The sequence below is a fragment of the Symphalangus syndactylus genome, chromosome 10 (assembly GCF_028878055.3).
Source record: "Symphalangus syndactylus isolate Jambi chromosome 10, NHGRI_mSymSyn1-v2.1_pri, whole genome shotgun sequence".
NCBI lineage: Eukaryota > Metazoa > Chordata > Mammalia > Primates > Hylobatidae > Symphalangus > Symphalangus syndactylus.
Window position 1 is genome coordinate 16,975,705 of NC_072432.2, and position 26,621 is coordinate 17,002,325.

The window sequence follows — 26,621 nt, forward strand, 5'->3', positions numbered from 1 at the left end:
TATTTTATGCTTTTCAGAATTGGCTCAAATATCTTGAAAATATAAATACAAGTAACAAAATTTACAGGAGAATCTGCCTCAGTAGACCATACTACAACTTTCCTGATCAATGTACCTACCAGATGAGATTTTTTTATTGCTAACAAATCTGGACTGTTTTGAAATGAATGTCTTTTAGGATTTTCATGTATTTTGTTTTTTAAAATGCTTGTAAAGCCTCTTAGAGGGTATCTTCTCCTGTGAACTTGTATTTGCATATGACACTGATCTTGTTGACTATAGTTTTGCCAACCACACTTTGGCCAACAGTCCTTTTCAAGAACAGAACTTCCAAGGTTGGTGAGGGATTAACATACACAAAAAACTTTAATAAACTTACTGACAAACAGCTTACATTACTATCCTTGTGAACAGTAAATTACTTTAATTGACGATTTTTAATACCGTCGATCTGGTAGATCCTTTGCTTTCCAGTAAAACCATCAATGCTTTACAATTTCACAAACTCTCTATGTGCAAGGCTCTTTTTAAGTACTGAGGAACAGTTTATCAAGACAAGATATGCCTTCAAGATGCTTATAACCTTGCAAATGAGTTTTTAAATACTTACCATAAGAGATGTGTTCACCACAGGACCATACCAACAGTGAGAGAAAGGTAAACTGCAAACTGTTTCTAACATGAATAGAAAACTAAAGAGCAGTTAATGACTTATTTAGAAAAGGTGATTATCTGAAGTAAGGATAAAATTTCAGCAAGATCATTCTTTGTTTATTGTAATATTATAAATAAGAGCCAATTTGGATTTTTCTTTATTTTATTTTTTGAGAAGGAGTCTTCATCTGTCGCCCAGGCTAGAGTGCAGTGGCACAACCTAGGTTCACTGCAACCTCCGCCTCGAAGGTTCAAGCAATTCTTCTGCCTCAGCCTCCCAAGTAGCTGGCACTACAGGCGCCCGCCACCACACCCGGCTAATTGTTGTTGTTTTTTGTTGTTGTTTTGTTTTTTTAGTAGAGAAGGGGTTTCATCATATTGCCCAGACAGGTCTTGAACTCCTGACCTCATGATCCACCCAGTCAGGCCTCCCAAAGCAATCTGGATTTTTCTTATAGGACTTGCCTTCAGTTGGCTTTCTGTTTTCTAGAAATCTAAGCACATCTAGAAATCAGAAGCTTAAACTGCCTGGCAAGTATGATGGAATGCAAACAGAAACCAAAGTTAATTGCCTACTTCCTTTTAAACACTATCAAGCACCAAAAATCTTTTGGAAAATGTGGTTTCTTTATTGATATATGCTTTAGAAACAACTTTTCTAATAATGTCTGGAATGTGTGGATATCTGTAAACACATGCAAACTTTAACTTTCCCCAAATCGACAGTCAATAATTTCATAATCTGACTGATTCATTTAACAAATCAATACTATTTCACAAAATTATTCCATATACCATTAACTTTACTCCATTTTGTTTTCGTCTGATTCAACAAAATTCCAATAACTTCTCTACCACTTATTATTGATGTAAACTTGGGCAAGTCACAACCTGCACAAGTTTCAGTCTCATCTATAAAAGAAAAACAATGATGACAACACAGTAGGAGCATGAACTCACAGGGGCTCAATGTCCACTAAGTCAGGCACTGTTGGGAGCAGGTTGGAGTGTTCTAAGCATATTTTCTCAAGCATATTATCATACATAAACTCAAAAAACCCTATAGTGTAGTCACTATTATTGTTGCCAAATTACAGATGAGGAAAGGGAGGCGCTCTGAAGTTTCCAAATGTCTCACAGCAGGCTGCAGAGCGGGATGTGAACACAGTTGGGATCCAGAACCCATTCTCAAAATCATTATGCTACAGCTGCCTGATAATTATAAAATACTTCCTACCCAGCTCATAAAATTCTTGTGAAGATCACATTTAAGCAAGCTCATAAAGCATTTTAAAACTTTTTTTTCTTTTTGAGACACTCTGGCTCTGTCACCCAGGCTGGAGTGCAGTGGCGCGATCTCGGCTCACTGCAAGCTCTGCCTCCCGGGTTCACGCCATTCTCCTGCCTCAGCCTCCCGAGTAGCTGGGACTACAGGTACCTGCCACCACGCCTGGCTAATTTTTTGTATTTTTAGTAGAGACAGGGTTTCACCGTGTTAGCCAGGATGGTCTCGATCTCCTGACCTTGTGATCCGCCCGCCTTGACCTCCCCAAAGTGCTGGGATTACAGGCATGAGCCACCGCACCCGGCCAAAACTTTAAAGTGCTATATAAATACAAGGCATTTGTTAGGAGTAAAGTCTTAAGGACAAGACTGACTGGATTTTTAAAAAGTTAAAGTTAAAAATAAATTTTAAAAATTAATTTTTAAAAAGTTAAAAAATCAGAAGGAAACTTAAAGCTCAACCTCTCACAAATGATGATGTCCCCTCGATAACATCTCTTAATAAGTGGTCACTCAATTTCTCCTTAAGGCTTCCAGAAATGAAAAATCTCACAAGTCAGCTCATTCCAGCTTGAAATGTTCTAATTATTAACAGAAATGTCTTCCTTTTAGTTCTAAACAAAATTAGGCTTTTCCACATGAGAGGCCTGTAAATACAAATCTCTGACATAGTCACACTGTCCAACACACGACATTTACTAAAGTCCCCTTTGAAATTTGATGCCCCAAATTCAACATGATACCCCAGAAAAGGTTTGGTGGGAGAACAGCAGCACTATTACCTCCTTTGATCTGCAAACAAATATCCACTTTTACTTTCTGGCTGTTAAGCCAATTTAATGGGTTCATATTAGCATATACCTAATTAAAATATCTCAGACCTCTCAGAAGCTTTCTCAATCTCAATACAGAGCTTGACATTGTATTATTTTTAATTAACTCATTTTCCATTTTGGTCCATGACTGTCCTATAAAGATCTTTGTAAATCTTAATTTCATAACCTTACTTTAGCTATCTCTATCAACTTTGTATCTATCTCCTTCCCTTCATAAATCCAATAATTGTAACTAAATTTTCACCCTAGCCACTGAAAAACTACTGAATAAGCTAAGATCCTAGGACCCACTGGCAAAGACTTTCATTCTGATAAACATCAACAAATTAATTTAACTATGGTCTACCAATCATTATAAAATCTATATATGACCTACATCCTCCAACCATCATTTCTTCTTCTAGTCTATGGTGGATCATAGAAGACATAAATAGCTTTCTAACACTCAAATAAAACTTATCTCCAACATTTCTTTAGGTTGCCTGTTTAGTAATAACAAAAAAAGGAAATTGTATTAGTGCTGTTATACCTAGAAAAGTCCCTAAAGACCATTATTTCCTTTTAAACCCATTCATAAACCATGATTTAATAAAACTAAGCTCGAATTCTGATTAGGATTAGCATGAAGTCCAATAGTTTCTAGTTACCAGAATCTACACATGGTTCTCTTCGGAGTCTAGTCTTCTGGTACCTTTTCCATATTTTACTACCCTTAAAAGACTATTAAATTACTCTAAAATAGACAGTCTAAGACAACAGCTCATCTAATCATAAAGACCTAAATTTAAATGGTTTATTATCTCCTAACCGACCTTAAGCCTCAATGACCTCTCATTTCTGTCCATTCTCTTTTCTGTTTAAAGATAATTTTACTATAAAAAGAACAACAACAACAACAAAAACAGAAGCAAAAGAGTCCAGGACATACATGCTTTCTTTATGTTTACATTATATGATACGTTCCAAACAGCAGGCCTATCTAGTTATTACTGATCTGTAGAATCCAAAATAAGCTTTTGAAGGTGTTTTATCAGACTCCACACTGTTCACAGATGTCAACTCATTCAGTTTTTACTTTTCCTGATGCTCTGTTTAAGTATCTACTACTTTTTTCACTCCTTATTGGTGATAAGCCTTTTCTCCCACCTTTCACCCAAACTCTTTTTAAATGTGAACTCAAAGAGCACCCTAAGCAGCTACTTTACTTTATGTATAGTTCTTTACCTTTTCTTTCTCATGAGTATAAGTAGTCACTGTAGATTTTTCTTCTATTGATCCAATTTTCCTTTCAGTCTGTGGTAATCAAGCCCACATTTAATATGTTTCTAATTCATTTTCCTAAAGTAAATCACATATCACTAACTGGGTATGAAATGTTCTTCCTTTACAAGTAGAAATTCTAGGAAGTTACCATCTCTTCTACTTTACCTACACGTACTTCTTTATTAGTTAGAATTAGCCCCGAAAAGCAGTTCCCTTCATTATTGCCACAACCTCCTAAATTATACAGTACTCGAGTGAGATTATAAAATGGATTTATTTATATTTGAATAAGCTCCGTTGTCGGCCTTAGATTCTTGCTGAAAAAAGATGGTTACAAATGATAGCTAGATTTCATAGGCTCAAAGTTGCCAACATAATTGAAGGGGGAAAAGATAGTCTTTTCAACAAATGGTGCTGAAATAACTAGGTATCTATATGGTGTCTATATCTATATTAAACCTTGGCCTTTACCTCAACAGTATTCAAAAATTAACTTGAAATAAACCACAAACATATATGAAAGTGTAAAAACTATTTAGAAGAAAATACAGGAAATAATCTCGATGATACTGGGTTAGCCAAATTTTTTTTAACCAAAAATAGCACAAACTAGAAAAGCTGATAAAAATAGAGCTCATCAAAATTAAAACCTCTTGCTCTTCAAGGGATACAAATAAGAAAATGAAAAAGCAAGACTGGGAGAAAAGCCTGTAAAATATGTATCAGACAGAAGGCTTATATCCAGATTAAAGAATTCTTACAACCCAGTAAGAAGAAAACAAACAGCCTGTTTTTTGTTTTTTCGGTTTTTGTTTTTTGTTTTTTAAAAAAGAGCAAAAGAGGCCTGGCGCTGTGGCTCACACCTGTAATCCCAGCACTTTGGGATGCCAAGGTGGGCGGATCACCTGAGGTCAGGAATTCAAGACCAGCCTGGCCAACATGGTGAAACGCCATCTCTACTAAAAATACAAAAATTAGCTGGGCGTGGTGGCACACACCTGTAGTCCCAACTACTCAGGAAGGCTGAGGCAGAAGAATCGCTGGAACCTGGGAGGCGGAGGCTGCAGTGAGCTGAGATGGCGCCACTGCACTCCAGCTGGGCAACAGAGCGAGACTCCGTCTCAAAAAATAAATAAATAAAAATAAAATGATAAAAAAAAAAACAGGCAAGAGATTTGAACAGACACTTCACAAAAGACACATGGATATATGAATGGCCCAAAAATACACTAAAAGATGCCCCAAACCACTAATAATTAGATAAATGTAAATTAAAATCACACTGAGACACCACGACTGAGGTACCACTAAGGTCAAAGTTAAAAATACTGAAAACATCAAGTGCTGCTAAGGATATGGAGCATCTAGAACTCTCCCGCAGCATGCATGAAAATACAAAATGGTACAGCCATGATAGAAAAGAGAGCATGTGTCTTATAAAGTTAGATATAAAATTGTATCATACCGACCAGCAATCTCACTCCTAGGTATCTACCCAAAAGAAACAAAAACATTTATTTATAAAAATTTTTATGTGAAAGTTCATACAGCTCAAAACTAGAAACAACCTAAATATCCATCAATTAGTGAAAAGGTAAGCAAATTTTGGTTAATTCATACTTTGGAATACTACTCAACAACAAAAAAGAAAAAGCTGCTGGTGACACAAAACAATGCAAATAGAAGTCAAACACAAAAGACCTCATACTGTAGAACTACGTTTATATGAAATGCTAGAAAATGTATGTTTGTTTACTTGTTTATTTTGGTCCACTGGACCCACAGATCAGTCCATGTCATTTACCACTGTAACCAGTGCTTAGGACAGTGCCCGACAACTAATTGGTGGCTCAATAAACTTACTGAAAGACTAACTGAATGAACAAGAATTATCTAGTTTAATCCTAATCACAACCATAGTGATACAGATACCGTCGTAGCGATGAGAAAAATGAGACTTAGAGAGATCAATGTTGGCCCAAGATTACATGGCTACTGAGTGGTGGTACCACAGATCAAACTCAGGCCTCTCTGACTCTAAGTCTTCTTCACTTAACTATGTTTAACATCTATATAGTGTAGCAAAGCTCACTGACATTCTACAACTTAAGTTTATTCACCTAGGATCTTAAGTTAATGGTCAGATTCCATCATAAGTTTTAAGGACTATTCAAATTATTTAACCGTAATTTTGTATAAAATTATTCTTTGAAGCAGTTGGGGCAGCTCAATCGTTTTGTTAAGCAGAGACAGTTACCAGGCCTGATGGTACTTCCTAAAACGGGCTTTAGTTGGTTAGGTTACAACTAAATTTATAGTACATACCTAAAAACAGGTGCATATTTCCACTATAGTAAATAATATAGTATTTATATATTCATCTTATTAACAAGAAAGTCTGTTTCACTACTCTTAAACATTGCTAACTCTCACTATACTATACTTCCTGCCAAGACTAAACATCGAAGTGACAGCCATCTTTAGTAAAAGATTTGAATGTGCTTAGAGGCGTGGCATACACACACCAATCAAGAAAAAACAAAGGTTATATTCAGCAATGTGAGACTTACTACAATAATTCTATTCACTGGGGAAAAAATGAAAACCAGAAAAAGAAAAGCAGAATGAAAGAGCTTCTGAATGACAGTGAACTTAAACAAGTGAGTCAGGATAGTGAGTCATCCTTCAGTGCATGCCTCAAAAATGTGAACAGATACTCCCCTAAGTCCTACAATGTTAATCATAATCCTTTTCAAAATCAGGAAATAAAGCTGCTTTAAGCTGAATTCCTGTTTTCAGTGCGGTCATAGTTTTGCCACATGTGTAACAATTGACAAGTGGTTTTAAGATTAGTCCTGCCTATGGATAGGGGTGGCTGTAGAATGTGTAAGAGTATAACTAACTGCAACCACGGGTTTCGTGAAGTTCTATAACATCCTTTAGATTGGGAATAAGATCAAGGAAACTCTTTTATATTGGTGTAACACAATTCACATTATGCAGAAAATTCATACACACCAATGGGAAACACGTCCACTAAACATATTCTTAGCTTTAGGTAATGAAACACTTATTTCCTTACAAGGAACCCCTTTCTAATTTGCCTATTTCTACCAACACCATCACACCATCTCAGGCCTTAAATACAAAAGCTTTGCTGCTTTATTATTTTTTTAATAGATTTGGGGGAGGGTGGGTACCAGCACAGTTTTGTTACATGGATATATTGTGTAGTGGTGAAGTCTGGGCTTTTAGTGTACCCATTACTCCAATAAAGAATAATGTATCCAGCAGGTAATTTTCAAACCTCCCCCACTCCCACCTCCCACCTTTTGGAGTCTCCAATGTCTGTTCCTCTCTCTGTGACTATGTGTACCCATTGTTTCGCTCCTACTTATAAATGAGAACACTGGCATCATTTTTAACATTTTATTTATCCTTCACCCCTCTACCTATAATTTCTCACTAAGTTTTTAATATTCTTTTCAATCATCCTTCCTTTTTCATTTGCTCCACTATCACATTAATCCACAACCATACTTTGGCTACTGAATTGTTGAATGCAAAGAAAAAGCTGTTTCAAGACAGTGTACAATAATCCCAAGTGTGATCTATTGGGATCATTTGGCAGGCACGTCACAAGTAACTTGCCAATAATGACAATTAACAACACTGAAATTCAAATATTTCTCTAAGATAATACTCCTCTCACTAACTTCAGCCTCCAGGTTTCCTTGTGTGGATGACATTTCAGCAAGTATACCAGAAATAATATATAACTCATTCATGAGACTATTCACTCAGGTGACCTGTTATGTATGCCAAAACTAAAAAAAAAGGCTGAAAATCAATGTTCCTTAATACATTATGGGAATATATACTTACATCCATTCACTGAACCCTCACTCCATTCATCAGTATTAGATTTGTCTCAGTATAACAAAAAATAGCAAGATTAGGCTGGGCGTGGTGGCTCATGCCTGTAATCCCGGTACGTTGGGAGGCTGAGGTGGGTGGATTATCTGAGGTCAGGAGTTCGAGACCAGCCTGACCAACATGATGAAACCCCGTCTCTACTAAAAATACAAAAATTAGCAAGGCATGGTGGTGGGCGCCTGTAATCCCAACTACTCGGGAGGCTGAGGCGAGAGAACTGCTTGAACCCGGGAGGCAGAGGTTGCAGTGAGCTGAGATCGTGCCACTGCACTCCAACCTGGGGGACAGAGTGAGACTCGGTCTCAAAAAAAACAGCAAGATTAAAACAAGACAAGATGTTTATGTCTCTCCTGATGTCTAAGAAATCTAGATATAAGTCATCCAGGTCTGATATAGGGACTCTAGAGTCTACAAAGATCCAGGCTCCTTCCATTTTTCTTCTCCTCTATCCTCTGTAAGGCCTCCATTCTTAAAGCCACCTCATTAGGTAAAGACGGTTGCTGGATCTCCAGCCATCACATTTGTACTGCAGACAGAAGGAGTGAAGGAAGGTGGGTGCAAGAGAGCAGAGTACACACAGAAGAAAGAGCAACGATGCTGCCCCAAATAGAAACTGCTCAGAGGAAGCAAATTCAAGAGTTTACAGTTTCACATGGCTGGGAGACAAAACTAGAGCTCAGGGCACAAAGCATGAGGGGCCAAGATCCTACAGAAAAAGAAAGCAGTGAGAAATCAACCCAAAATCTGAGCCCTTTAACTCCTCAAAGCATCTGCCCATTCACAAGCACCACAGACTGAGAGAAACCAGGCAGGAAGTAGCAATAAAAAATGTAAAAGCTAAACAGAACTTGTGGCATTCCTGAGAAAATAAAAATTGGAGTTCAGGAGCCACTAAAGGGGCAGGAACCTGGTAAGCACCCAGACTCCAGCTCAGGCCCCTGAATGACTATGCCCTAGGATCAATGGAGAACCAGAAATAAGTGAAGCCTTATAAATACTGAAATTCAGACAGCTTAAACATGATTGGACTAAGTTGTTTTGCCTTTTATTTTGCTGCCTGCAAGAAGTTAACAGCTTATCCAAAACCTCTACAAGTTTTTCATATGTACTATCTGATATCCAGTAAAAAATTAGGCATATGAAGACATAGTACCAAGAAAAAAAAAAAGAAAAAAGGAAACAGAGATAGACCCACAAAGTAAGACAGCTTTTTTTTTTTTTTTTGAGGCAGAGTCTCGCTCTGTCACCCAGGTTGGTTTGCAGTGGCACGATCTCCACTCACTGCAAGCTCCGCCTCCTGGGTTCACACTATTCTTCTGCCTCAGCCTCCCAAGTAGCTGGGACTACAGGTGCCTGCCACCATGCCTGGCTAATTTTTTTTTTTTTTTTTTTTGTATTTTTAGTAGAGACGGGGTTTCACCGTGTTAGCCAGGATGGTCTCAATCTCCTGACCTCATGATCTGCCCAAAGTGCTGGGATTACAGGCATGAGCCACTGCGCCTGGCCTGTTTTTTTTTGTTGTTTTTTTTTTTTAAGAATCCTATGAGGCCGGGTGCGGTGGCTCACGGCTGTAATCCCAGCACTTTGGGAGGCCGAGGCGGGTGGATCACCTGAGGTCAGGAGTTTGAGACCGGCCTGGCCAACATGGCGAAACCACGTCTCTACTAAAGTACAAAAATTAGCCAGGTGTGGTGGCGGGCACCTGTAATCCCAGCTACTCAGGAGGCTGAGGCAGAAGAATAGATTGAACACGGGAAGCGGAGGTTGCAGTGAGCCAAGATCCCGCCATTGCACTCCAGCCTGGGCAACAAGAGCGAAACTTGGTCTTAAAAAAAAAAAATATATATATATATATATATATAGAGAGAGAGAGAGAGAGAGAGAGAGAGAAGAGGAATAAAAGATAGAAAATACATGAAAGATCATAGGAGACATATGAGACACAAGGAAATGGTCTAATGTACATGCAGTTAGAGTCCTAGAGGGGACAGATAGAATGGTACAGAAGCAGTTTCTGAATAGCTAATAAGCACAAAGGGGAACTCACCAGTTCAAGAGGCACAACAAACCCCAAGCAGAATATTAAGAAAAACATACCTCGACACACCAGAGTAAAACTTCCAAAAATTAAAAACAAAGAAGAAATCTTAAAATAGCAGTCCAAGAAAAAGACAATCTTCAAATGGGCAGCACTAAGATCAACTGCAAATTTCTAAACAGAAACTATGAAAGTCAGAAGATAATGAAATTATACTCTTAAAATGCTAAAATAACCAGCAACTTACGATTTCAAGACGTTCTGAAAGTTTCCTTCAAAACTGAAGGCAAAAATAAAGACATTTCCAGATAATGCCTGAGATATTTAATCGTGAGCACACATACAATAAAATAATAAAAGGGGTTCTATGAGCAGAAAAACATGAGCCCTGATGGACAGTCATGAAGAAATACAGAGACATGGAAAGCATACATACACGGATACTAAATACATGGATACATGGATAAATACATGGATACATGGGGTTTACTATCTATATACAATTAAAACATAAAGCAACAATAACCCTAAAGGCAGACAGGGCATAAATGGAGTTAACTACCTTGAGGTTCTTATATTTTTCTGGAAAACAGACATTAGTACTAATTTGTTATAAACTCGAATAAGTCAGGGATTAATAATGTAATCTAGGGTAACACTAAAGAATAACAAAATGATTTATAACAGGTATGAGAATACATAATAAAAACTATTTTAATAATCCAAAAGATGACAAGAAAGTACAGGAGAAAAAGAATTTAAAACATGTAGAAAGATAGAAACAGAAAGTCAGATTTAGACCCAAACACGACAATAACATATGTAAACAGACTAAACACACCAAGTAAAAGACAATCAGATTAAATGTAAAAAAACAGACATATGCTATTTAGAAAAGAGAGATCATAAATAAACAAGCACTCAGCAAATCTGAAAGTAAAAGAATGGGAAAGTTATATATACCATGTAAGCATGAAACTAAAGAAATCTGATAACACTGTACTTATCTCTGACAAAGCCGAGTTAGGCAAGAATCATTACAGGAGATACAAAGTAATACTTTATTGCAACAAAACAATCAACCCATGAGGAAGACCTAACTATGGACCTAGTAACACAGTTTCAAAACACATAAAGCAAAAATTGGCAAAATTCAAAGAAAAAGTAGACAAGTTTACACCATAATGGAAGATTGTAATATAGAGAGGTCAGAGAGACACTTAGAAATCTAACGACAAATCAATCACATCCAGTCTTTTGAGTCTATCAATCTGGCTCTCAATTTCAAGGATACCAGCCAACTGAGGACCTGGTTTTTTTACATTCCTTGCACGCACAGACGAAAAGCCCACTGACCACTTCGCTTTGGATCATAGAGAATTTCAGAAGAAGTCTAGAACAACTCCATATCCTCAAAAGCATTTTTAATAGATTACTAAAAGCTAAAGCATACAATTTATTATTAATTACAAATGTCATTAATTATACATCAGATTAACTTTGCTGGATATTCTGTTTTCTAAACTTCTAAATTTCTGCATGCTGTTTTCATGCTCAATCAGCTCATTCAATCACCATTTTATTCAACATATTAGAGAGCGAACTTGAAACTGTCTGCTTAATTAAAACTAGACAACTTCTTAGTAATAGGATTAAGGGACGGTCATAAAAACAGACAGATAGAGCCCAATACAGCAAAGGAGGCAAGTACAATACCCAACACTTAATAGCAATTAAAATTTGTTACCATTTTTAGTGCCTTTTATGATAAAACCACAACTATAAATGGATGGTAGGATCTATGTATTTTTCCAAATATACTTACCACAGAAAGCAGTGTGAATAACATATTCTAGCTCAAAGACGACATGATTTTAAATGCAAATTTTAAATTGGATTATCTCCAACGTTAAATCAGTCACGGGGCTGAAACCTGACTAGAGTGGATTTAAAGGAAAATGGAAGAGAAGGAATTGGAGTTAGTGAGTGTAGACTCATTGGGGAGAACACTGATGACACAAAAGAAAGAACAAGAGAGCTGAGTAAGCAATGTTTAGGAGTGCATGAGAGCAGAGAGACTCTAGTGCATGAGGAAAGAGGCTGGTGCCACACAGGGCAGTGCACACATGGCATACTACACGGGCGGGCTCATCTGTAGCTGGAACAGGTAGAATACATGGGTTCAGTTAATGAGATGCAGGGAGCTCCAACAGTATTGGTCTGCTGGTCCATGAAGCCATTGGCTTCAAGTTTCTCCATAAAGAAGCAAGATAACCAGCTGAAAATGGGTATGGAGAAGAAACGCGGAAGGTACGAGGAAAAAGGGAAAACTGAAATAGTCATCTAAGTGAATGAAGTATACAGTATGACTGTCAGGCAGCATCGAAAGCCTACGTGAGGTTCACAATCTTGAATTTAAAGGAAGGTTGTGGAGAATTCTCCAGTCACATTCAGATGCACAGGTACAAAGTAGCTGTAAAGTTGACAAGACCCTATTTGAGAAGTGACAGGTGGTACCAAAATAGTGACAGGTGGCTCCAAAACAACTTTGGAGCCCTGGCCTCTTCTTCCCTGCTCCTTTGTCCCCCAACTAAATGCCACTCCTATAAGTATGTACAACAAGTATACACACTGATCTCCAAAACGCCCATGACACCATCATCTCAGGATCATCATTCCACAGTAATATTCCCAAGTTCTGGCCCTTACTATAAAGGGTTCCTCCAGTTTTTCTCCTCGTCCTCAACAAGTTATCCCATGAGTGATTACATCCATTCCCAAAATGGTTAATCCTTCATCTATTTAATATGTCCCTCTACCCTTATATTCGCTGAATGCTAATCTGGATGTCTACACCTGATACCTACAGGATAAATCCCAATGTGTCAAAACAACTCTTGATGGTCTGGTCCTCATTTGTGGCTGCAGAATTCCAAACATACCTCCTACCATTCCCCATCCATGGAACCCATAATCAAACCACACTGTACTTTTTCCTGAAACACACTTGGCTCCTTAAAACCTCCATGCCTCTAAAGATTATCATATCTATTTACCTCAATATAAACTATATCCATTTAATCCTAATCAAATTTAAAGTAAACTCATACTGAAATTACATATAAATATCTAAAGAACTCAAACAGATCCATCCCTCATTTGCTACAAAGAGCAAATATGGGACTTTTTTTTCCTGGAGTTTTTGACAATGCCCAAATGGAAGTATAATAACTACAACTAACCATAGTTTACTTTGCTTAATATTAGTACGTATTTGGTAATTGCCTAGATCATATATTTAGATCAACTACTAACAATTTTTAACCTACTTTTGAAAAACAAAACATTGAAAAGCAATATAAGCCACTAAGTCGAGTTTGGTTACAGACTTCTATAGTCATGACAGTACAATTTTCAAAATATCAGAAATAAGACCCTGCAAAATTCTCTAAGCTACAGGTCCAAGTGTAATAGGGCAACAAAGGTAAGTCTTTTCTAAAACCAGGTAGGGGTGTGTGTGTACCCAGGTACTACATGTATAGTATATATGATATACAAACTAGTTTCTTGGGGAGGTTCTGAAGATTATAAATAAATGTGTAAATGCTTTAGGATGTTTAAATTAAAGGAAATATTTATTGACCCAAATAACAATTTCTACTTCTCACCTTGAAGTCATATGAACAGAAAAATCAGAATTTCAAAAATATCATAAAAATAAGGATATAACCTACTTTGTCATTTTTTAGTACAAACAAAACAGCAACTTTAAGGACACTTTCCAAACCATTCAGTGATTCAACACCCAAAATTTACACATCGGGCATCCAAGCACACTAGTAAAACAGTACAGCATGGAGAGTAATAATCACTTTAGGATCGTATACAGTCTGATTTTGACCTTTATTATTGAAATTTAACATTCATGGAGCTCTAAACATACACATATATATCATCTAAGTAACATTATACTACAGTAATAAATGGAGAAACAATGCACTAAGCCCAAACCTACTTTACTTTCTTAAACCATCACAAAGTACAACCTAAGCCTGGATCTAACATCTTATAAATTGTTGTGAACTGATCATGGAGATAGATGGCTGCTTTCAACTCCCTGGGGAAGGAGAGTCCCATTTGGTTCCAATAGTGCACCAGTCCTAATGATGACTACTAGCCCTACAACCTGTAAGCTCTTTGACCTTAACTTCTCTAAGCTTCATTTTCCCTATTTGCAAAACTGGGATGCCACCACTCCATGTCAGTCTGTTTTAAGGAGTCAGGTTTGAGTCTATACAGCAAGTAGTATTTGTGCATGAAAAAAAGACTGATAAGACAATAAAATATTAACTGATAAGACAATAAAATATTAACAGAGGTCTTCTCTGAGTAAGGAGATTATAAAAGATTTTTAAAAAAAATTTTCCCCTTACTTGCTCTATGTTGTCCAAGTTTTCTACACTGAGAATAATAATTCCATAAAAATAAAATAATAAAGTCTCATTTCGTTCAAAGAAGCACAATACATTGCAAATCCCTAATTTCCCATTGCCTTTTATAATAATAGTCACTGAGTACTTGCTCTATGCCGGATATATTACATAAACTATCTCCACTTAATGTTCATAGCAACTTCTGAAAGTGCCACCTAGGCAATTATAAAACACGTACTAATATTAAGCAAAATCAGCTTTTAAACATAAGAAAATCAAGGATCAGAAACACCACTCAGCAGGTACAGGACGGCACCAAGATTCAAACCCCAGTCTAACTCGTATGCTTTAGATACCACATTACTCAGGGTGAATGATCAACTTGTCAGCAAAGTCAAGAATCATCTTACTAGTAAGGAGCAGAATACTTTAAGGCTCAGGATTTTTTCTTATATAACTCTGCCCTAAAGCATGCTACCCCTCCTATCCTTAGTACCATAATAACTTTCTCTAAAAGAGGAAGCAACACTTTTGGGTTATCTGTTTTTAAAAGACTCCTAGGTTTGGCAATACTTCACTGACTCAACTAACTAAAACACAGCTGAGACTCAAAGGTAAACAAAGAAGAAAAAAAGGCCTCCAAACAGTAAAAAAATATATGTATAAAATATATATACATATTCAAACAACAATAAAGTTTATTATTTTATCCATAATCAAGTCTCTCAAAATCTTTACTCAGAACTAATTTATCCTGTTTTTATTAAGAACAATTTTTAGGTACAATTAAAACCAGGTTGATGGTTGCTTCATTCCCAAGTCAAAGAAGACTAGAAGCAGAAAATTAGGAAAAGAGCTATTAAAAGCAGATACACTAATAATGTACAAGAAGTAACTGCCAACCTAAAGGAGTAAGAAAGTTTAAAAAAATGTATACGGGAAGAATTAACAAGCAGTTAATCTACATCTATTTCGAGCATACTCAAGCAGCCCTGAATATCTCATTAGGCCCTGAGTTGCAAAGAAAACTTTGCAACTCTATGTCGTAAGACGGTAAAATTACATTTTAAGTAGTTTCACCCAGAATAGCTAAAATGCTTGTGTTTTATACATCCAAAAAAAATTCACACTGTAGAATACCTCATTTCCTAATTGAACACTTAATACATGCTTATAAAATATTCAAACAATACAGAAATGCAATAAGAAAAGTGAACTCTCTTCCTCTACACTCCTTCCCAAATGAACTCTCTAATGTTAACTTTTTTGGTGGGTTTCCATAAAGTCTTTCTCCTTTGCACATTCTAAAACAGATTTAATCATACCATACACATACACATGTGCATACATGCACAAGAACATATACGAGCACACGCATATGTATAAGGCACACAACAGAACCATACTAAGCACATGGCTTTGCAATTATCTTTCTACTCAAATAGATTTCATAGACATTTTTCCAGGTCCGTTCAGATAAATCAAGCTTACTCTTTTTAATACTATTGTACTTCACTACATGGATTTGCCATAATGTACTAACCTTTCTTCTACTGACAGATAAGTTCTACTGGTTTGGGTATTGTAAACAATGTTACAGTGAGGATCTTTGTGCATGTTATCTTTTGTGCAGATGCAGAAATGGTATTTCTATAGAATTACTGACTTGCAGACTAGAATTAGTAGGCCAGATGAAACACAACTTTTAATTTTGATAAAGAATACCAATTTGTTCTCTTACCAACAATGTGTGAGCACCTTTTTCATCACATTGAACACTGGTCCCATTTATTAATTTTAGCCAGTCTTGAAACAATATTTCATTATTGTTTATATATGCATTCTCAAACAATGCAATTTCCTATCCAGTATTCTCTCATCTTCCTAAAAGAATGCCAGATCTTTTTAAGCAAGAATGTTCTGAGTAAAAAAAAAAAAAATTTGCTCATGCCTGTAATCCCAGCACTTTGGGAGGCCAAGGCAGGCAGATCGCGAGGTCAGGAGTTTGACACCAGCCTGGCCAACATAGTAGAAACTCATCTCTACTAAAAATACAAAAAATTAGCTGGGTGTGGTGGCTGGCGCCTGTAATCCCAGCTACTTGGGAGGCTGAGGCAGAAGAATCGCTTGAAGCCGGAAGGCAGAGGTTGCAGTGAGCCGAGATCGCGCCACTGCACTCCAGCCCGGCAGACTGATGGCTTAAGGAAAAGCTTTTGCATTCCTTACACAGGTGACGCCAACTTCAGATTTCCCCTTTTCCTTTTTCTTCTGGCTTGGCTCTTGGACCTAAGGATGAAGATGCAGCAGTCATCACGTATCTCTGAGGACAAGGATTAAGTGTGGCTGAGGAGAAATGTGAAAAGAGCCGGGTCACTCAAGACATTGCTTGGCCACTGTGACTACTCTGAGTCTAGCTAGCCTGGACTGTTTCAGCCACTCAGCCAGGTTTTAAATTACTTGTAACTAAATGTAATTCTAACACTGAACAGTCCTCTGATTATTTGTGACACTCAACATTCATATGTTATTAGCCATTTCTATTTCTGTAACTTGTCTATTTTATCTGCCAAATTTTCACCTGTTTCTTGATCTAAAAACATGGAATTCCACATAGTACAATCATATGTGAATTGCCTAATTTCTCAGTATTCTAGTTTTATTAGGCATTAGTAAATAAGTTTTGAAAGAATAATAGTAAGGGTCTTCTGGTAGTTTCTTGAAAAAGTAGACATCCACTTACCATGCAATCTATGAATCACACTCCTGGGTATCTATCCCACAGAAATAAAAATTTCTATTTATGTCTACACAAAAATCTGAATGTTCATAGTAGCTTTATTTGTAATAGTAAAATAAAATAAAATAAAATAAAATAAATAAAAAACTTGAAACAATCCAAATATCCTTCAGTGCATAAATAGTTAAACCAACTCTGGTACATCCATACATGGAATACTACTCATCAATAAAAAACAGACAAACCATTGATATATGAAACAATTTCATGGATACTAAGTTTTTAAAAATCCCCAAAGATAATATAATCTATGATTCCATTTATATAGCATTCTCAAGATGATAAAATTATAGAGATGGAGAACAAATAGATTGCAAGAGGTTAGGGAAGCGCAGGGAGGTGTGGGAAGGGTATGATAGAAAGGGCATAGCGTTAAGGAAACCTGTGGTGATGAAACTCTTCTGTAACCTTGGCTCTGATGACGGTTACACAAATCTACACATGATAAAATTGCCGAGGACCCATCACACACACACACATACACACACGTCACACATACACCACACACATGCAAGTAAAACTAATGAAATCTGAATAAAGTCTGTGGATTGTACCAATATCAATATCCTGGTTTGATATTTAACTAAAGTTATGTAAAAATGGAGGAAACTGAGTAAAAAGTACATGGGATCTCTCTACTGTTTTGCAACTTCCTATGAATCCATAATTATTTCAAAATAAGTTTTTCTGCAAAGTACTTAGTGCTGTTTTCAAAAACCCCATAATTAATATACCCATTCTCTGCTTTTCAACTTGCTCCCTGCAGAGTCTAAGTAAAGTTTTCCTTCTTTTCAGCTCAACTCCAGTCCCACATTTCCAAGTCGAGGATTCCATGATAATCAGAAGTGCAAGAGAGCCACTGTCTCCATCGATTCTACACAGACAACTCCCAGCCCCTGAGCATGCAGCCCTCAGGAAGCTGGGATTGTCAAGGATAGCCATTCCAGAATAGCATTTTGTTGACATTTTGGATTGTTCACATTACAGAAAGATAAGGGCTTTCTCACAATTAATAAAACTTAAGGGAATATTCAAATGTTCTTAGGCAGTCATTTAGATTAGTCCAAGCCAGATTTTCAAAGCACAGCATGTATATTTTGTTAGATGTTTCTGGTAACTGCCATCATGAATCTAGCAGATGTTCAGGTAACAGTCATTAAAAGCTCTCCATGACTAAGTAGCATAATGACCTTTATTAATCACTGCATCTGGTGTTTGCCAAACGGGAAAGAAACAATACTCAAGCAGCCTTTTGTTAAGGGCTAACAAATTATCTGAATGAAGATACTTCAGCACATTTAAATTATATTCAAATTATATAAAGATAGTGGTATAAACATTTAATTCCAAGTAGCATTCTCAATAAAATAACTCATTGCAAACCTAACTGCTCTCTAGAGAACATTCATAATGTTTACTGGGCAGTCTGTTTCAGTAATAACATAAAGCAAGAATTGAATCCTCTCAGTAATTAGGTAACTGATTAAATTTATCAATTATCTACTATCTGTTATCTCACTTAGATGATAAGCCACAGAGAAACAAATACCAGGCAAGCTCATGAACCACCAAATTCTTCAGAATTATTCACTTTTCTCCAAAATGATGAACGAATTGCAGTCCTTGCCCTCAAGAAGCTCGCAGCTTAATAAAGGGTACGACCCTCTACAAAATAATCATATACACATAGCTGTAAGATAATAAGTAAAGACATATTCAAAGAGCTACTCTAAATCATTTCCAGGTGGGACTTAGTACGTCTGCTCTACCAGTTCCCAGCTATCCCCTATGATACATCTAAAAAATCTGAGAAAGCAACACAAGATATTGCATCAGTTCTGAGAAGACTGAGTACCTTCAATTACATTGCAGGACCACATATAAATTTGGTTCATATTGCTGATTTCATAATATCCACTCTTTTCTCCATTAACATGATACAAGGTAACTTGCATTTGGGACAGTACATACAATCCAAAATGCAGCTCTTGATATTGACTAATTATGGATTTGACACTTGTACTGCCATTTATTAAGCAACTCACAGTAACAAGTAGAGAAGTTGTATGATCTTACTACACCATAGATAGACATCATTCTACTGGAGTTAATGTTTCTACAGTTTTTTTCTCACTGGCTAACACGGTGACACCCCATCTCTACTAAAAATACAAAAAGATTAGCTGGGTGTGGAGGCAGGCTCCTGTAGTCCCAGCTACTTGGGAGGCTGAGGCAGGAGAATGGTGTCAACCCAGGAGGCAGAGCTTGCAGTGAGCCGAGATTGCGCCACTGCACTCCAGCCTGGGGGACAGAGCAAGGCTCCGTCACAAAAAAAAAAAAAAAAAGAATATATCATCCAGAAAGCATCTGCAATGGTGATTTGCATGTCACCACAGTGTAGGGTAAGCAAATTGCAGTGATCACAGCTACTATCTAGCCCCTCACCATTGAAGCCAATATGGACAGGAGTGGAGAGGCTGGTTAAGGAGGAGCACATTTCTAACGCTGACATCACAGATGGCAGAATGGGTTTTGGATTCCCTTTACTTCAGAGATTACTTGAACAAATGTAGTTTTGATATTAATAGCAATACTGATTGCAATTCAAATATTGAAGATTCTTTTCTTCAACCAGCATATGTCGAGCATTTATCATATGCACAGATAATAGCGCTCCACATGCCAGGAGAGTTTATATGCCATTGGAAGAGATGGCCATCACCACTAAATATTTTTAACAACAAAGGCAGTGATTAATGGAACAAAACACAGGGCTAGAGCTGGATGGCTGTGAAAATGAGCTGGGAAGGGCAGGCTGGACTCTCTGAGATGCCTGATGAAGGAGGTTGTACTTCACCCTGAAAGCAGTGAGCACTCATAATAAATTTTTAAGCTAGAGTGTGTGGCAGAAACATGAGCCTAAACTGTGGTAAAAGAGAAACATGAAAAATGCATTCAGCAGGTTGGCATATATAAACAGTTTCTCAAAGGGCAATAAAAGATACCGCAAGGACAAAAAAATCGGTACACATACAAAGCATAATAAATCTGAACACCACGCACATTGGTTTATTTACCAAACACCATATATTTACTGTGTGCTTAAATGGGGGCCATTCTAAGCACTTTACAAATGTTGCCTCCTTTAATCCATATTCACTAACTTATGAGAACTTTTGTCTGAGGTTATTAATCCAATTTTACATACGAGGAACCTGAAGCACAGAGAAACTAAGTTGCTCAAGGTCACAAGACTAGTAAGTAGTGGATTCGAGACCTGAACTCGGGCAATCTGGCTATACAATCTACCCAATACTGTCTAATAGAGCTTGCTGCAATGTGGCTATTGAGCACTTAATATGTGGCTAGAATAAGGAACCAAATTTTCTATTTTACTTAATTTTAATTATTCAACCACATGTGGCTACTGGCTACCATGCTGGAGAGTTCAGACCACATTCTTACTTAATATACAGTCCTGCTTTACTAAGAACCTCAGTGACAAGCAAGAAAGGAATGGTGCGGGGCACAGTGGCTCACGCCTGTAATCCCAAAACTTTGGGAGGCCAAGGCAGGAGGACTGCTTGAGCTCAGGCATTTGAGACCAGCCTGGGCAACACAGTGAGACTTCATCTCTACCAAATATAAAACAAAATTAGCCAGGCACGGTGGCGCATGCCTGTAGTCCCAGCTACTTGGGAGGCTGAGGCAGGAAAATCACTTGAGCCCAGGAGTTCAAGACTGCAGTGAGCTATGATCTCACCACTGTACTCCAGCCTGGCTGACAGAGCCTGACCTTGTCTCGAAAATTTAAAAATGGGGGAGGGGAAGGAATGGTGCTTAAATAGTCCATTGCAGTCAATTTCATTCTTTAAATTTCATTTTATTTTAATTGACAAATAATTGTATATGTTTACAAATTTAATGGTTTAAAGAATTCAAAGAAAACCTTTCAAGGTCATTTCAACTTTCAAGCAACAACTGACTGCAAAATTTACCAACTTACTTCAAAAACTCCTTTCCATAGTTAAGACAATGGTACACTGGGCCAACTAGCTAAATAAAATGGACTCATTTTTCTTTCAAACATTATTAAATTAATTACAACCTGTACTAAATATATCTCCCTAAAACAAAGTCTTGACGAAACTTTTATTAACTAACTCTACCCACACATACACAATTTTGACTTCAAATACGACATAGCTAAATTTAAGGAATAAATATACTGCTTATAGTTTTCCAAGTACAAATGAGCTGACATTGTTACAAAAATTAACAAACATCACTATATTGAAGCAGACGGCTATCCACAGAGCCCTGTATTCTGTTCCAGACATAAACACCTACATATTATTAGCCATCTAAGAGATCAGAAGAGCAATATCAGCAACAGAATAACAACAATAATAAAAATAACAAAAATACCAACAGCAGCTTACCTTTATTCCTTACAGTGTGGCACGCATTGTGTGAGTCCCTTATACACATGATCTCACACAGCCCTTATAACACCTGGGAAAATATACACTATTACTATCTCTACTTTTCAGATAAAGAATCTAGTGCACAGGGAAGTTCCATAACTTGCTCAAGGCTAAACAGCAAATGAGTGAGCAAATCCAGGATCGAGACCTCTGTCTGTCTGATTAACGCCCATCCTCTTAGCTAACCACCTCTGCGCTGCCTTTCCTTTCCATTAAACCATTCACGTAACTGTGGATCAGCTTAGCGGTCACGTGTGAAAATCTCTAAAAGCTAGTCACAACTAAGCCAAATGCACAACTTTCTAAGACTACTGTTACCTGATGTATCAATGTGTGTTGGGGGGTAGCTGTGTGTGTGTGTGTGTGTGTGCGTGCGCTTGTATGCAAAGAGTAAACACAGGTAGGCATTATGAATTGACATTGTAATTCAAGAGGTTACTATAAAAAAAAAATGGCTTCAAGAAACTAATTAGAATATGAATGTCAATGCTCTGTAAGATCTTAGAGAACATCTAATCACATTACAGACAGTAAACACCACGACACAAAGACATTCACTGACTTACCTTAAGTCATATGATAGTAAAACTAGATCACAGGTCTTCCAACTCACAAATCAATGTCCCTCTCACCACATTCTAATGGCCATATCCGTGTTTCACCTTAGGATATATGCTACTTCTAAATAAGACTGCCAAATCCCAGCATGGAACAAAGTACTTTGTAACAGTGTTTAAGTTATATATAAATGACATGCTTTTACTTCTAGTCTTATTCTTTATCACATTAGATACCATACTAGTGAGGACCACTTTGACTACAAGTAATAGGCCAAAAATTCTAGAGGTAACTAGGGGTCGGTACAAATGTTCCTTAGTGTCACTGGTGTCACAAAAGACTAGCCTTCTATATTTCTTCTCCCCCATATTGCTTTTGTCCTTACGGTCACATCATGGCTGCTATAACTCCATGAATTGCACTCACATTCCAGGTAGAAAGAAGGATGTAACAGAAAAGCAGAGGTGACAACTGTCTCAGAAGGTAAAACCTTTCCAGAAATCCTCAGGAGGCTTTTGCTTACATCTTAAGAAAGAGAGTTCATTTGCTGGTTTGTTTTTTAACCGAGGGCACTAACACTCTACACACAAGAGAGAATGGAGATTGGGTGGACAATGAACACTGTCACAAGCAGCCATTTCTCAAGTTCTCATTAAATAATTCTTGTCATAGTATTTTCCTTTTTGGTCAAGGGCATGAATCCTTTGTAAATAATAAAGAACTACAAACCTACAACTAAATAAAGTAAATTAGATGCTATAACTTTAGTTTTGTAAGCTTAAATTGTCAACATATATAGCAAAATGAGTACATTTTAAATATAAGCTGAAAACAATTATCCATCTACAAAATATCTGCGACATCTGAAATATCTACAAAATCTCTGAAAGGGTTCATTTTTGTATTTCTCTGTCTATTGCTTAAGTTATTAGCTATAATATTTCGCTTATCTAGGACCATATTATGACAATCTTAACCATCTAAAAAAAAACAGAACGGAAGTAGAAATGTTCAGTAAGTCAAATCAACAAATGTATTCCAATTAACATTTATTGGTCAATTTAATAAATATAACTTTCATGTGTAGAATTTTTTAAGTGTAGTAATAGAAGCAAAAGCAAAATGCTAAGAGAATATAAAGAAAGAAATGATTCAATCTAACCTAGAGAGGTGAGGGGAGAACGAGTCAGGGAACAAGCTTTTTGGCAGGAGTGGCACTGGAACCTGAAGGCTGATCGATAAGGAATGTGACTGCTGGAGAAGGAGGGAAAAACTCGCCATCCAGATGGAGCAGCACATTTGGGAAGCAGCAAGTATTCTGATGTAGCTGGCACAGAGGGTGCGTGGAGAGATTCAGTGATACAGCCAGAAATACTGCATAGGTTAAGCCCGAATTCTAGGTTTTATGGCAAATTGTTTCAGAAAGCTATTTCAGACAGCAATGGAAGGGTGGCACACAGAGTTAAATGATCATGCTTCTTCTTGCCTCCTCCCCCTATCACCCTAAGAGAATTTCCAAACGTCTTTACACATATTCTTCACGTTTGGGCACCTGCTTCACCTATTTTCTTGCCATACTTAACAATTTGCAGTTTTCCCAACACATTGTGCCCTCTCTTATCTTCATGACTCTTCCTTTGGGATGCTCACACAAACTCTCTTTTTCCCTAAGCTAGCTAGCCTTTATGCATGCTTTCAGACTTGGCTCAACTGAGACCATCAGTCACCTCATCAAACAATTTAATTCCTTCAGTCCTCTCATCACCAAATGAGGGAAAGTTAAGAGGGTCCGTTAAGTACCTCCCCGCTTGAGGTTCCATGACCTTGTCTATTATAATGCCTGTCATACCACTGTAATCAATGACTTTTGTCTCTGACCACTTGCATCTGAGCTCCTTGAGGATACATCTCTATGCCCTTGCATCTAAGATGCAGCAAGTATTCAATATATGTTTATTGAATAAAATGAATGAGGAGGCTACTGTCATAATCTAGAGGAAAAGTATGAAGGAATGAACGTGGAAATGAAAAGGTCAGGACAGATACCAAAGCTCCTATGTCTTAAAAACAAGAGAGACCTTCAAGGCCCTTATTCAAAATCTACTCTTACTTCAGTATTAATTTTAATAAAGCCTTGTTCATTCGGTTCTCTAACCTACAAAAAATGCAAAATGAAGAATCTGAATTAAGAAAAATTCAATCATATTTAGCATACTTCTGTTTAACAAGATAGAGAAACATGCACTGTTTTTCAAAAGTTTTAATTCAAATAAACATGAGGCTTTTAAAGGAGAAAAGCAGGATCTTCAGTAACACACAGCTCTTACGATTACATTTACGCCTTACACACATCTGAAGAGATGGTGTGGCTTTACTTTTCAGTCGGCTTGATGGTGTCTCACCTTGCCAATCTAGTGGAGCTTGGCCCTAGAGATGCAGGCTAATGAGGACATTTGAAGGGAAAACTGTGAAAGTTTGTTCTTCCAATTTGCATAGTTATCACTCGTCCCATCCTTTTCCCTGGTCCACCAGGTTACATTGTCTTAACTCTGCCTATGACAGCCTCGTGTCAAAACACACTAACCCACTAGACTATGTTGCATAACTACACAAACACTTATTAGACAAGACTGTCTTAACAAATGCATGTTACAGCATTCATCTATTCTTTCATTCATTTTATAATTTCCCTCCCTCCCCAAAATAATTTTTTTTTTTTTTTTTTTTTTTTTTTTTTTTTTTTTGAGACAAAGTTTCACTCTTGTTGCCCAAGCTGGAGTGCAATGGCGCAATCTCAGCTCACCACAACCTCTGCCTTCCGGGTTCAGGCGATTCTCCTGCCTCAGCCTCCCGAGCAGCTGGGATTACAGGCATGCACCACCAGCCCGGCTAATTTTGTGTTTTTTTTAGTAAAGACATGGTTTCTCCATGTTCATCAGGCTGGTCTCGAAATCCCGACCTCAGGTGATCTGCCCACCTTGGCCTCCCAAAGTGCTGGGATTACAGACATGAGCCACCGCACCCGGCCCCCCAAAATAATTTTTAACCATATCCTTGACTCTTACTTAGCATAAGTTTGTTTCTATCTCACATCAAAGAAAACTATTTGATAAAAACTTCTCTCAAACCATTTATCATAATTTTATCACCAACTTTGATACTTCTAGGATAATTTTCTCTTCACAAATCAATTTTTCATACTATTTATAATATTAATATGAATACAATACTTAGAAATGCTACATTCTCCCTACATCCATCCAAATTCATATCATATTTTAAAGAATTGAATTTTTTTTTTTAAACTCTCTTCTTAGGGGTCAGTGTTTTATATTTGTCCCTATGACTTTTTTTTTTTCAAAGAGTCTGTCAATATGAAAAATAGGTAAAATGTAACCATATTCTGCAAAAGGATAAAATAGCAAATTGGTTAATGATTAAGAACACTATTAGAAGAGGTTTGAAAAAGCAAGCTTCTAAGAAAAAAATCTATGTATATACTTCCTGTTTTTCACCAAAAAAAACTGTCTGAAAAATTTTAAACAAAAGTCTGAGAACAAAAGCCATTCTACTACTTTAATATACTACTACTACTACTTTAATATAATAAGATATAAGTATCTTATTTAATATAAAAGTATCTTTTGGTAATATTTTTTATATATCCACATGTTTCCTGTAATATATGAGATATATCTATATATGTGCATTTTAAAAGGCACGAAAATTATTATTCTTTTCCCTGGGTATATTCCAAGTAACTATGATTGTGAGTGAAAACAAAAACTAAAAAAAATTCCAACAAAAAATTCTGACTGTAAAGGTCAAACTACATAAATCTGACATTTTCAAACAGATGGGATTAAATTAACTAATTTATATTCTCTGGAAATAGTAAAAACTATTTTCTTTAAATATCTAATTGTTAGAATCCTGCTATTTAGAGATGGGAATGTAGTTTTCTATTTCAGAAGGGGAGCAGAAATACAGTAGAAAGCAGGAGATAAATAACTGTAAAGTATCCTAAATAATACTGCCGCATTTTCAAAGGTAAATGACAACAGTCTCTCTGCTTTTTGAGATGCATATCTGTTCAATCACTTAAATACCACATTCTTCCACAAAATGAAAAAAAAAAAAAAGACAAGATGTCTAAGATTTCTTTCAGCTCTAATATTCTTTATATGGTTGACTATTTTATGTATCACAATTCATACTATCCTGCTAAATCATTTTACATAAGACTTATGGAATCTCATAGCCTTACTTTAAAACACAGATTATATCACATTAAAGAAAAAATATAATCTACATTTTACATCATCTGAATTATAT

General features: G+C 36.7%; 1 protein-coding gene across 5 annotated transcripts in view; it reads right to left on the reverse strand.

Moving 5' to 3' along the window:
* USP6NL (USP6 N-terminal like) overlaps positions 1-26,621 on the reverse strand; it is a 151,951-nt gene that overhangs the window by 85,718 nt on the left and 39,612 nt on the right. The window lies entirely within an intron of this gene.